We start from the raw sequence: 11,968 nt of genomic DNA, 5'->3' as shown, positions 1-11,968 counted from the left end.
TGATTTTTAAAATCACAATTAATGACTTGATTCACAAGAAATCACAAAATATGATTCTAGAACTTAAAGTTTGAATCTTTCTTAACAAGTAAGTAACAAACTTGAAATTTTTGAATCAAAACATTAATTGTTGATGATATTTTCGAAAATTATGAGATAAAATTAAGAAAAAGCTTTTTGAAGAATATTTTTTTAAAATTTTCGAAAATAAATAAGAAAAATGAAAAAGATTTGATTTTTGAAAAAGATAAGATTTTTAAATTGAAAATTTGATTTGACTCATAAGAAACAATTGAATTTTTAAAAATTTTTGAAAATGTCAATCCAAATTTTCGAAATTTATGAGAGAAAAAAGGAAAGATATTTTTTTGATTTTTAAATTTTTAATGATGAAAGAGAAAAACACAAAATTGACTCAATGCATGAAAATTTTGGATCAAAATAATGAATGCATGCAAGAATGCTATGAATGTCAAGATGAACACCAAGAACACTTTGAAGATCATGATGAACATCAAGAACATATTTTTGAAAAATTTTTAATGCAAAGAAAACATGCAAGACACCAAACTTAGAAATCTTTAATGCTTAGACACTAAGAATTCAAGAATGCATATGAAAAACACCATACAACACAAAACAATATAATATGAAGATCAATCAAGAAGGTTTTATCAAGAACAACTTGAAGATCATGATGAATGCAATGCATGAATGCAATTTTCGAAAAATGCAAGATGAGTATGCAATTGACACCAAACTTAAAAATTAACTCAAGACTCAAACAAGAAACACAAAATATTTTTGATTTTTATGATTTTATTAATTTTTTTGTAATTTTTCGAAAATTATTTGTAAAAGAAAAATAAGGATTCTAAAATTTTTAATATGAATTCCAGGAATCGTGTACTCTTAGTCTAAAGCTCCAATCTAAGGGTTAGGCATGGCTTACTAGCCAGCCAAGCTTTAGAAGATATTGATACTTTCCATGTATAGAGCAACTAAGTGTGTGAAGATCAACAAGCTCTTGTGATGATAAGTTGAAACCCCAGTCCAAAAGATTAGACATGGCTTACAGCCAGCCAGGATTCAACAAATCATCACGAAACACTAGAATTCATTCTTAAAAATTCTGAAGAACATAATAAAATTTTTGAAAAAAATTTTTATTTTGAAAACAAAATAAGAAGAAAATTACCTAATCTGAGCAACACGATGAACCGTTAGTTGTCCAAACTCAAACAATCCCTGGTAACGGCGCCAAAAACTTGGTGCACGAAATTGTGATCTCAGGCAACGGCGCCAAAAACTCTGTACGCACGTCTTAATAAATCGTTTTTCATTCACAACTTTGATACAACTAACCAGCAAGTGCACTGGGTCATCCAAGTAATAAAACCTTACGTGAGTAAGGGTCGATCCCACGGAGATTGTTGGTATGAAGCAAGCTATGGTCATCTTGTAAATCTCAGTCAGGCGGATAATAATTGATTATGGAGTTTTCGAAAATAAATAATAAATAAACAGAGAATAAAGATAGAAATACTTATGTATATCATTGGTGAGAATTTCAGATAAGTGTATGGAGATGCGTTCGTTCCTCTGGACTTTTGCTTTCCTACTGTCTTCATCCAATCAGTCCTACTCCTTTCTATGGCTGGCTTTATGTAAGGACATCACCATTGCCAATGGCTACTTTTCATCCTCTCTGTGAAAATGGTCCGATGCGCTGTCACTGCATGGCTAATCATCTGGAGGCATCACCGTGGTCAATGGCTGCATCCTATCCTCTTGTGAAAATGGTCCAAATGCTCTGTCACAGCACGGCTAATCATCTGAGGTTCTCGATCATACTGAAATAGGATTCACCCTCCTTTTGCGTCTGTCACTACGCCCAGCACTCGCGAGTTTGAAGCTTGTCACAGTCATTCAATCCCTGAATCCTACTCGGAATACCACAGACAAGGTTTAGACTTTTCGGATTCTCATGAATGCCGCCATCAATCTAGCTTATACCACGAAGATTCTGATTAAGAGATCCAAGAGATAATCATCCAATCTAAGGTGGAACGGAAGTGGTTGTTAGGCACGCGTTCGTGGGGGAATGATGATGATTGTCACGTTCATCACATTCATCTTGAAGTGCGAATGAATATCTTAGAAGCGGAATAAGTTGAGTTGAATAGAAAAACAGTAGTACTTTGCATTAATTCATGAGGAACAGCAGAGCTCCACACCTTAATCTATGGAGTGTAGAAACTCTACCGTTGAAAATACATAAGTGAAAGGTCCAGGCATGGCCGAATGGCCAGCCCCCAAAACGAGATCACAGGATCAAAAATACAATCCAGGATGAAAATACAATAGTAGAAAGTCCGATTTATACTAAACTAGCTACTAGGTTTACAGAAGTAAGTAATTGATGCATAAATCCACTTCCGGGGCCCACTTGGTGTGTGCTTGAGCTGAGCATGAAGTCTACATGTGCAGAGGCTTCTTTTGGAGTTGAACGCCAAGTTGTAACGTATTTTTGGCGTTCAACTCTGGTTTGTGACGTGTTTCTGGCGTTTAACTCCATACTGCAGCGTAGAACTGGCGTTCAACGCCCTTTTGCGTCATCTAAACTCGGCCAAAGTATGGACTATTATATATTTCTGGAAAGCCCTGGATGTCTACTTTCCAACGCAATTGGAAGCGTGCCATTTTGAGTTCTGTAGCTCCAGAAAATCTACTTTGAGTACAGAGAGGTCAGAATCCAACAGCATCAGCAGTCCTTCTTCAACCTCTGAATCTGATTTTTGCTCAAGTCCCTCAATTTCAGCCAGAAAATATCTGAAATCACAGAAAAACACACAAACTGATAGTAAAGTCCAGAAATGTGAATTTAACATAAAAACTAATGAAAACATCCCTAAAAGTAACTAGATCCTACTAAAAACAATGCCAAAAAGTGTATAAATTATCCGCTCATCAGTTGTCTGATTTATACACCATAATATTTTATAGTCTCGTCAGAACCAAAAATAGGAAATACAATTTACAAGTGTTTAATGCTTCCCTTGATAATTCAACTAAGAGATTCCTTTTGTGTATTGCATAACTCACTGGATTAACTTCTTCCTTACACCAGTAAATGAAGAACCATCACAGTACCTAACCTTGGCTCTGTTCCAATTGTAGAAATCTAGAATCAACAAATTTCATTATTAGAAACCTAAGCAAATGTGAATTAATTAAGGGAAAAAAATAAAACATGATCTATTGACTAGTAGAAAATACATGAATTCAAAATTCTTCTGTTATTTAAAATCCCTAAAAAGGCAATTTGCTTGGCCATTTTCTTAGAAGAACCTAAGGCTGCATTTGTTTCTGAGAACAAGACAAGACAAGACACTGAGAACAAGACATAAAGGACAGAGACACATAATTTAGTGTTCTTGTATTCTGTTTGGTAATAAAATAGAAAATATGAAAATCTAATTTATTCTCATTTTTTTTCATTCAAAAAATTTTAGAAGAAAAATATAATAATAAAAAATATAATTATAAAAATTAACAAAAATAATGAAAGAAAAAATAAAAAATAAGTTGTGTCCCTTATTAGTGTTTCTACGACTTTCCTGTCAGGATGGACACAAAATATACTAATTCAGTGTCTTTGGACACAATGTCTCTGTCCATATCTCATCTGTCAAACACGATTTTGTGTCTCAATGTCTCTGTCTCAGTGTCCTGTCCCTGTAAACAAACGTAACCTAAATGACCGTTCTTTCGAGCAAGGCAAGTAGTAACTTTGTTGCACCATCCCCATCCCTAAAATAAACCAAATGATGTTCATTGGACAGAATAGACATTTAAGAATCACTTTACATATGAATCCAAACTTGAGAATTAAAAATTTGTTTTGATAATCTCCAAGGACCATGGTAAATGAAAATCATAATCACGGCTAAGAATTTACAGGTTCAACAACAGAAAATCCACTTAGAAAGCTTCTAGTTTTTATGGAATTGGAATTAAGATTGGGTTTTATCTTTCCAAAATATTTCTTTCACCCCTCTGCCATTTTGTCAAAGCAATTAGTTTAATCATAGTGATACAAGCAAAAGAAATAAATATTTTTTGTTGTTTTAAAATAGAAAGAAAAAGAAAATAATGAAAGCAATATTTTCTTGAGTTGGTAATTGGTGAAGACTTATTATTGATGCCAGTTTGCAGAAAGGGACAGGACACACCTCAAACTGAACTAACCAATTATTTATCCCTTCTTTGAATCCCCTATCAAGATGGTAAACTGGTACACTTCCATCCAACAAAATTGCAGAGTAATTTTTAGGGGGAAAAAGTTACCAAATATTATAATAAATTAATTAAAATAGAACAGCTCAATAAAGAAAGTAAACTTCTATCAGACGTAGCAAAAAATTTCTCACCGGCACTTTTTGTGACCACATTCTAGATAAAAGTGATTGGAACATAAGAAGCTTCTGCCTTCAGCAATAGAAGTACATAAAATAGAAGGCATAATCATTTTGTGCAATCCATCATTCTGCTACAAATCTAAAAAATAGAAAAAGGAATGCAAAGTAACTTATGTAGAAGTATCAAATGAGGGCATATACTAATTTTTTTCATAAAGCCACATTTTATTTTTGGCCAAAATGGAAAGACAAAAACCACAAGCATCATCATGAGTTGGCAATACGAATAATAAGAACACATGTTAAAAGGAAATTTTTTGTTTGCCAAAATTGGATGAATTAATTTATGCCATCTTGCCAACCATTTTAACTTTTTCACTTCAACTTCAGCCTACCACTTACCAAAAGAGTAAAACACTTTATTCCTAGTTATTGTTGTTTAAGAAACCAATGAACCAACTAGTTAGATTTATACACAAGCAAAAACATCACATATGAATAAGCAAAATGCCAACTCTGGTATTCCTTTTCTTTCTGATTCAGACTTAGATCTTTTGGAAAGACTTTTTTTCAAGTTAACAATTTAGAAGAAAGATATTTAGATATAATAAAAAAATGAAGGTGGAAATGTGTAATCTTATCAATCTGGAATAAATGTACAAATCAAAACTGAAATATAATAACATTAAGCAAAAACATTCTTTTAAATCAGCAAAAGAATAGAAATGAAAGCAACTTGTAATCATTTCACAATAGATTTTAGCATAATAATCATTTACCTAAAATAAATATTAGACTTGTAGAACTAAATCAGCATAATTAGGAACGAATTTCAAGCCACTCACCTCATTTTAGTTGCTTCAGTGATCGGAAAATAAAACAAAAGGCCTAGGATAGAAAGGCTAGCACAATGAGCAGAATCAAGCAGCGGATTTGAAAGAGCAGGCGTGGACGTCATAGAATAGGTAGGACAGGCCTGAACCTGCGATACGTGGTGCTGGTGACGGAGGATAGAGGTGATGGTGGTAGGACTCTTGTGCAGCTGTATCCTATTTGAACCACGCACCGTGCAGGACGAGATCGCAAGTAAATTTAGGGATGAGACAGAGGTTAGCGGCGACAAATGTAAGTTTGGTAGGTGATAAACCCCGATTTTATGATTTATCTTATGCTTATTTTGGGAGATTTTATCACCTTTTCTCACATTTATTCAATGAAATAGCATGGTTTTGCAATTCTCCCTTGATTTGTGCTTAAATGTGAAAACATGCTTTTTAGGCCTTAAAATAGCTAAATTCAATTCACTTTAATTCCATTCGATGCCTTGATATATTTGTTGAGTGATTTCAGGTTCATAGGAAAAGTATTGGATGGAAGAAGTGAGGAGTAAAGCATGCAAAGTGGGAGAACTCATGAAGAAATGAAGGAACCGTAAAGCTGTCAAGTCCGACCTCTTCGCACTCAATCGACCATAACTTGAGCTACGGATGTCCAAATGAGGCGGTTCTAGTTGCATTGGAAAGCTAACATCTGGGACTTCGAAATGATATAAAATTTTCCATATGTTGCTTCGTGTTAAGGGGCGCGCACGCGCCATGTACGCGTGCGCGCCGATTGAGCACGTAGCCCACTAATGTGAAATCGCCCCCAGCGATTTCTGAAGCACTTTGGGCCCAACCCAACTCATTTCTAATGCTATTTCATACAGAATTCAAGCTTGGGTAAAGGGGGAGTAATTGTTTGGTAGTATAGCATCATGTAGGTTAGTTTCTAGAGAGAGAAGCTCCCTCTTCTCTCTAGAATTAGGTTAGGTTAATCTCTCTTAGATTTAGGTTCAATTACATGTTTTCATCTTGTTTTTTTTATGAATTCTTGCTTCTAGTCTTTCATTCTCTTGATTTGTAATGTTAATTTCCCTTTTTGCTCTCTTTCATGTTCATGGATGCTTATGTTGGATTTATATCTCTTTTAATGAAATTTAATGTTTGATGTTCTTTTAATTGTTGTTGAGTTGTGAATTTACTTTTCTTGCAATTGGTAGTTGGTAGATTTTACTATTTCTTTCTCATTTATTATGCTTTCTTTTTATGCCTTCCAAGTGTTTGACAAAATGCTTGGTTGGATGTTAGAGTAGATTTTGAGCATTCTTGGCTTGGAAAGAGTAATTAGGCAATCTTGAGTCATGAAAACCCAACTCATGTTGGTGATCTAGAGTTGTTAGCTAATATTGTTTCCATTGACGCTAATCTTTTGCTAATTTAATTAGTAAGTAGATTAGGACTTTTGGATTGAGATTAGCTAGTCTTATTAGACTTTCTCTCATGGAAGATAATATGATACCTTCTTCCAATGTTGGAGATGACGTAATGAGATAAATTCTTGTTTATAATTGTGATATGATTAACTAGTCTTGTTTGACTTTCTCCCTATTTGTTGGAGTTAACTAAATAAGATGAATTAATCATTGCATGACTAGGATAGAAAGCCTATGATCTCAATTCTTGCCATGAATGTCTCTCTTTATTAATTGCTTTCTTTAATTGCTCTCTTTACTTTTCTTGCACATTTATTTTATTGTCCTCTTATCAAAATCAAACCCCCCCTTGCATTTTCATAGCCAATAATTGAGCACTTCATTGCAATTCCTTGTGAGACGACCCGGAGTTTAAATACTTCGGTTAATTTTCATTGGGGTTTGTACTTGTGACAAAACCAAATTTAATTTGATTCGAGGATTGATTGTTGGTTTGGACTATACTAACAACGGAATTATTTTGTGGAATTCCGAACCGGTATAAATCCCCGTATCAAATTAATGGCGCCGTTGCCGGGGAGTTGCAATGGTGTTATGTTATTGGTTATTATATATATGTGAATATTGTGAATAGCTTGATTTTTGGATTGCTTGTTAGTTTTTTCTAGTTTTAGGACTTTGTTTCATTATTTCTTGTTAGCTTTTATTTCTTATTTTCACTTTTCACTATGAATTCTCACTTTGGCTATGAGTGTGATTGATGAGCGGATAATTTATACGCTTTTTGGCATTGTTTTTAGTATGTTTTTAGTAGGATCTAGTTACTTTTAGGGATGTTTTCCTTAGTTTTTATGTTAAATTCATATTTCTGGACTTTACTATGAGTTTGTGTGTTTTTCTGTGATTTCAGGTATTTTCTGGCTGAAATTGAGGGACTTGAGCAGAAATCAGATTCAGAGGTTGAAAAAGGACTGCTGATGCTATTGGATTCTGACCTCCCTGCACTCAAAGTGGATTTTCTGGAGCTACAGAACTCGAAATGGCGCGCTTCCAATTGCGTTGGAAAGTAGACATCCAGGGCTTTCCAGCAATATATAATAGTCCATACTTTGGCCAAGAATTGACGACGTAAACTGGCGTTCAACGCCAGCCTTCTACCCAAATCTGGCGTCCAGCGCCAGAAAAGGATCCAAAACCAGAGTTGAACGCCCAAACTGGCACAAAAACTGGCGTTCAACTCCACAATTGGCCTCTGCACGTGCAACACTTAAGCTCAGCCCAAACACACACCAAGTGGGCCCCGGAAGTGGATTTATACATCAAATACTTACTCATGTAAACCCTAGTAGCTAGTTTATTATAAATAGGACCTCTTACTATTGTATTAGGCATCTTTGGATTACCTTATGATCCTTTGATCACGTTTTAGGGGGCTGGCCATCTCGGCCATGCCTGCACTTTCACTTATGTATTTTCATACGGTAGAGTTTCTACACTCCATAGATTAAGGTGTGGAGCTCTGTTGTTCCTCAAAGATTAATGCAAAGTACTACTGTTTTCTATTCAATTCTTCTTATTTCGCTTCTAAGATATCCATTCGCACCCAAGAACGTGATGAAGGTGATGATTATGTGTGACGCTCATCATCCTTCTCCCTTATGAACGCGTGCCTGACAAACACTTCTGTTCTACATGAATTAAGCTAGAACGAATATCTCTTAGATCTCCTAACTAGAATCTTCGTGGCGTAAGCTAGAATGATGGCGGCATTCAAGAGAATCCGGAAAGTCTAAACCTTGTCTGTGGTATTCCGAGTAGGATTCAATGATTGAATGACTGTGACGAGCTCCTAACTCGCGATTGCAGGGCGTTAGTGACAGACGCAAAAGGATAGTAAATCCTATTCCAGCATGATCGAGAACCGACAGATGAATAGCCGTGCCGTGACAGGGTGCGTGAGCATATTATTCACTGAGAGGATAAGATGAAGCCATTGACAAGGGTGATGCCTCCAGACGATTAGCCGTGCCGTGACAGGGCATTGGATCATTTTCCCGAGAGATGACCGAAAGTAGCCATTGACAGTGGTGATGTATCACATAAAGCCAGCCATGGAAAGGAGTAAGACTGATTGGATGAAGATAGCAGGAAAGCAGAGGTTCAGAGGAACGAAAAGCATCTCCATTCGCTTATCTGAAATTCCTACCAATGATTTACATAAGTATCTCTATCCCTATCTTATTATATTAAATTCGAAAACACCATTATCACTTTATATCCGCCTGATTGAGATTTACAAGGTGACCATAGCTTGCTTCATACCAACAATCTCCGTGGGATTCGACCCTTACTCACGTAAGGTATTACTTGGACGACCCAGTGCACTTGCTGGTTAGTTGTATCGAAGTTGTGACAATTATGAATTAAGATCAGAGCACCAAGCTTTGGAGCCATTACCAGGATTTGTTTGAGCCTGGAGATCACAATTTCGTGCACCAAGTTTTTGGCGCCGTTGCCGGGGATTGTTCGAGTATGGACAACTGACGGTTCATCTTGTTGCTCAGATTAGGTAACTTTCTTTTTGTTTTCTTTTCAAAAATTTTTCAAAAATATTTCTAAAATTTTCTCATCTGTTTTCAAAAAAAAAAAATTGTTTTCAAAAATAAATTATTCTATGGCTTCAGAATTTTTAAGAATGAATTCTAGCGTTTCATGAAGCATGTTGAAGCCTGGCTGGCTGTAAAGCCATGTCTCAATCCTTATACCCAAGAGAAGAGCTTCTTTATCTTTCTTAGCCAATTGGCTGTTGAATGTAAGGAATGTCAGACGTGTCATGTCTGAGTTACATACTAAAGCTTGGCTGGCTATTAAGCCATGCCTGACCCTTTGATTGGAGCTTTAGAGCATAAGATTCCTGGAATTCATATTGAAAATTTTGGAATCCTTAATTTCTCTTTTCTAAATAATTTTCGAAAAAAAAATAATAAATAAATAAAAATCCAAAAAAATTAGAAAATCATAAAAATCAAAAATATTTTTGTGTTTCTTGTTTGAGTCTTGAGTCATATCATAAGTTTGGTGTCACTTGCATATGCATCTTGCATTTTTTCGAAAATTTCATGCATTCATAGTGTTCTTCATGATCTTCAAGTTGTTCTTGGTAAGTCTTCTTGTTTGATCTTGATGATTTTTTTGTTTTGTGTCTTTTCATGTTTATCATATGCATTCTTGAATTCTTAGTGCGTAAGCATTAAAGAATTCTAAGTTTGGTGTCTTGCATATTTTATTTGCATTAAAAATTTTTCAAAATTGTGTCCATGATGTTCATCTTGACATTCATAGTGTTCTTGGTGTTCATCTTGACATTCATAGCATTCTTGCATGCATCACATGTTTTGATCTAAAAATTTCATGCATTGCATAATTTTCATGTTTTTCATAAAAATTTTAAAAATCAAAAAATATCTTTCCTTTTTTTTTTCTCTCATCAAATTCGAAAATTTGGATTGACTTTTTCAAAAATTTTTAAAATTAAGTTGTTTCTTATGAGTCAAATCAAATTTTCAATTTGAAAATCTTATCTTTTTCAAAATCTTTTTCAAAATTCAAAATCTTTTTCAAAATTCATGATTATTTTCGAAAATTCAAAAAAAAATAATTTTCAAAAACCTTTTTCTTATTTTATATCATAATTTTCGAAAATAACATAATCAATTAAAGTTTTGATTCAAAAATTTGAAGTTTGTTACTTGCTTGTTAAGAAAGATTCAAACTTTAAGTTCTAGAATCATATCTTGTGATTTCTTATGAATCAAGTCATTAATTGTGATTTTAAAAATCAAATCTTTTTCAAAACTAATTTTATCATATCTTTTCAAAAATATCTTCTTATCTTATCTTTTTCAAAAATATCTTTTCAAAATATCTTTTCTAACTTCCTAACTTCTTATCTTTTTCAAAATTTGTTTCAACTAACTAACTAACTTTTTGTTTGTTTCTTAACTTTTTCAAAACCACCTAACTAACTCTTTCTCTCTCAATTTTCGAAAATATCTTCTCCCTTTTTCAAAAATTTCTTTTTAATTAACTAATTATTTTTATTTTTTATTTTTGATTTCAAAAAAAATTTCGAAAAAAAAAAATTTTAACTAATAATTTTCAAAAACCATTTTCAAAAATCACTAACTCTTTTTCAAAATAATTTTCGAAAATTATCCCTCCCCCATCCTATTCTATTTATTCATTCATATCCTAACATCTCATCACACATCTCTTCCATTCGTACAGTTGCATTTCTTCCTTTACATCACATTCTTTGTCTCCCCCTTCTCTTCCACTCACAAAGGGATCCCTATACTGTGGTATAAAGGATCTCTATTATTATTATCATTTTTCTGTCCATTCTTCCTTGTCATATGAGCAGGAGCAAGGATAAGAACATTCTTGTGAAAGCAGATCCAGAACCTGAAAGGACTCTGAAGAAAAAAAATTAAGAGAAGCTAAAATACAACAATCCAAAGATAACCTTTCAGAAATTTTCGAACAGGAAAAGGAGATGGCAGCCGAAAATAATAATAATATAAGGAAGATGCTTGGTGACTTCACTGCACCTAATTCCAATTTACATGGAAGAAGCATCTCCATTCCTGCCATTGGAGCAAACAACTTTGAGCTGAAACCTCAATTAGTTTCTCTGATGCAGCAAAACTGCAAGTTTCATGGACTTCCATCTGAAGATCCCTTTCAGTTCTTAACTGAATTCTTGCAGATATGTGATACTGTTAAGACTAATGGAATAGATCCTGAAGTCTACAGGCTCATGCTTTTCCCTTTTGCTGTAAGAGACAGAGCTAGATTATGGTTGGATTCTCAACCTAAAGACAGCCTGAACTCTTGGGATAAGCTGGTCACGGCTTTCTTAGCCAAGTACTTTCCTCCTCAAAAGCTGAGCAAGCTTAGAGCTGATGTTCAAACCTTCAGACAGAAAGAAGGTGAATCCCTCTATGAAGCTTGGGAAAGATACAAACAGTTGACCAAAAAGTGTCCTTCTGACATGCTTTCAGAATGGACCATCCTGGATATATTCTATGATGGTTTATCTGAGCTATCAAAGATGTCACTGGACACTTCTGCAGGTGGATCCATTCACCTAAAGAAAACGCCTGCAGAAGCTCAAGAGCTCATTGACATGGTTGCTAATAACCAGTTCATGTACACTTCTGAAAGGAATCCTGTGAGTAATGGGACGCCTATGAAGAAGGGAGTTCTTGAGGTTGATACTCTGAATGCCATA

General features: G+C 34.5%; 1 non-coding gene across 1 annotated transcript; it reads right to left on the bottom strand.

Moving 5' to 3' along the window:
- Positions 1-11,626: 11,626 nt before the first annotated feature.
- LOC112767669 (small nucleolar RNA R71) lies at positions 11,627-11,734 on the bottom strand. The gene has a single exon (XR_003185111.1). It is a non-coding gene; the product is annotated as a small nucleolar RNA R71 (small nucleolar RNA).
- Positions 11,735-11,968: the final 234 nt, after the last annotated feature.

Source organism: Arachis hypogaea, chromosome 17, assembly GCF_003086295.3.
Source record: "Arachis hypogaea cultivar Tifrunner chromosome 17, arahy.Tifrunner.gnm2.J5K5, whole genome shotgun sequence".
NCBI classification, from domain to species: Eukaryota; Viridiplantae; Streptophyta; class Magnoliopsida; order Fabales; family Fabaceae; genus Arachis; species Arachis hypogaea.
Note: the sequence above shows the minus strand (reverse complement) of the source record. Positions and strands in the feature narration are given on the sequence as shown.